We start from the raw sequence: 2,217 nt of genomic DNA, 5'->3' as shown, positions 1-2,217 counted from the left end.
AAAGAAAAGAAAAGAAAAGAAAAGAAAAGAAAAGAAAAGAAAAGAAAAGAAAAGAAAAGAAAAGAAAAGAAAAGAAAAGAAAAGAAAGGAAAAGAGTATTATTTTCCTTTACAATCATTCACCCAGTCTAGGCCAGTGGCCATACTAGTCTAAAAATTCTTGCATTCCACAAAACATCAATTTTTTAGGATAGTTTCAAGCCTAAGCTCCAAACACTCACTGTCACGGTATTACCACCATCCCATCTTCTAGAAGTTTTGTTAGCAGAGCGCTCCGCACCACACCTGGCAGCGTTACCATACCTTCCAGAGCAAGGTAGGAAAGTAATCCAAGAAGTAATCAGGTTTCTTGAAGCACAAAATTAAAAGTTTCCTTAGCACCAAGCGCTGCAGTGGGAAGTCGCTCCTTCACACGCGCAGTTCCTCACTACACACATCTTCCTTAATACTGCCTACAGAGTGAAAGGGCCCCTTCGCAGAAGGGGTAACATTGCGGAGCAGCGGGAAAGGAAACCTCCGGCTGTGACAGGCTGTGCGACAGGGCAAGGAAGGGAACTTCTGGCGGCCCCGTTCTCTGGGACGCAGCCAGCTCTCAGTGACAGCGCTTCCTCAGCGTCGACCCGGCCGGTCCAGCGGCTCCCAGCCCCGTGCCGCCTCCTCCCGCAGTTACCGCCGCCGGCAGCGAGCGCTGGGGCTGGGGCAGGGCTGGGACGGGGCTGGGGCTGAGGGGAGCCGCCGTGCAGGAGCGCAGCGGGGACAGCGCTCCCGCCGTCCTCTGCCCTGCGAGCCAGTGCCCACCTCGGCCAGCTCCTCGCTTCTCTTCTCCGACATTCAAGCAGCCTCCATCGCGCCAGCCCGGCGCGCGGCGTTTTTAAACAAAAAGCGGGGGAGGACGGGAGCGCACGGGAAGGAAGAACGGCGGGCTCCCATCAACTTCTCCCCGGCCCCGCGCGGGCACCCACCCGCTCCCCGCTACCTGCAGCTCCGGGCGGTGCCGGCGCTGCCCTCGGTCCGTCCCCGCCCGCCCGCCCGCAGGTGCCGGTGTCGGCTCCGGTGCTCGCCCGCCGCGCTGCTCATGGACGGAGGAAGCGGGGGGGTCCCCGAGCGGAGGTCAGGGGGCAGAGCCGCCCCAGCGCACCCGCGTCTAGAGGCTCGGGGTCAGAACTTGAGCAACTTACTTAAAAACGGCGGCGGCTGAAATCCAGAGCTCCTGCTTCGGTCCAGAGAGCACGGCGGACCCGGAGGGGATTACTCACACGCGCAGCGACGAAGCGCGTCTACGCACTGTGGTGGTGGAGCGGGATCTCATTTTTGCTGTGCTTCATTCAGTTCCTCATCTGCAAGATGAGGATAGTGGTACTTCCTTTCTCACATCCTATCTTCATCTGCGCTTTCACAGAGCAGAAAGAATCGGGCATGGCGATAACTTTACACGTGTGAGTCACCTTGCTGACTTGAAGGGGATGATCCAGAGATGCACAGTTAAGTGAGCATGTAAGTGTGTGAAAGCCCAGGGCCTGCCCTCTGAGCTCTGCAGAACAGCAGTTGTCTATTACTAAAACTCTACACTGAATGGTAAAATGTGGTCCCCAAGGCAAAGCCGGCCTTCTTTTAGAACAGGAATGACAAGGCTGCACCTGGGGGATTCTTTCAAGGTCCCTTCCCTCTAGGAAGCCCTGCAGATGTATCGTTCACTGTTCAGGTAATGTCTGGGCACACTCCAGATGAACCAGGTACACTCTATTGCTTCTCAAGTTTGTAAGCCATCATTTTTCTCACTGCAGCTTTGCAGAAGTGCACAACCCTCCTTGTATCACAACCTGAATGCAGACCTTATGAATCTGTTAGGATTGAAACCCAGAGCCAATTATCAGTCATTCCAGAACATCCCAACATGTTCCAGCAGGTTTACGTACAGGGAAAAGGTAGAATTTTACCTGCAGAATCACAAATGTGAATAGAAAAGAAAGAAAGAAAGGAAAAAAATCCACAGAAAGGTGCCACCACAGGCTAAGCAGTCAGTGCCTTTCTCCAGGAAACACAGAGGTCTGCCTCAGCAAAGCCAGGAGATAAAGGCAGGGGGAACTTTGCAACCACCCTTCAGAAAGGGGAACCTGGTTACCTCGAGGACACAGCAGATTTCCACAGATACATGCTCCCCATTTAGATGCTCTGAAGCAAAAGGAGTGACATTTATCAGGATGGCTGTGCTTTCAGA

At 53.9% G+C, this 2,217-nt stretch overlaps 1 protein-coding gene across 10 annotated transcripts in view; it reads right to left on the bottom strand.

Annotated features, from left to right (window-relative positions):
• IKZF1 (IKAROS family zinc finger 1) overlaps nt 1-1,489 on the bottom strand; it is a 73,135-nt gene extending 71,646 nt beyond the window's left edge. For 2 of the 10 annotated variants that reach the window (XM_021386911.1, XM_021386910.1), the window contains exon 1: nt 1,178-1,478. The gene's annotated coding sequence lies outside the window, so the exon portion shown is untranslated. The other 8 variants (XM_021386915.1, XM_021386912.1, XM_021386909.1 and 5 more) reach the window with 8 other exon arrangements.

The sequence above is a fragment of the Numida meleagris genome, chromosome 2 (genome assembly GCF_002078875.1).
Source record: "Numida meleagris isolate 19003 breed g44 Domestic line chromosome 2, NumMel1.0, whole genome shotgun sequence".
Classification (NCBI taxonomy): Eukaryota; Metazoa; Chordata; class Aves; order Galliformes; family Numididae; genus Numida; species Numida meleagris.
Note: the sequence above shows the minus strand (reverse complement) of the source record. Positions and strands in the feature narration are given on the sequence as shown.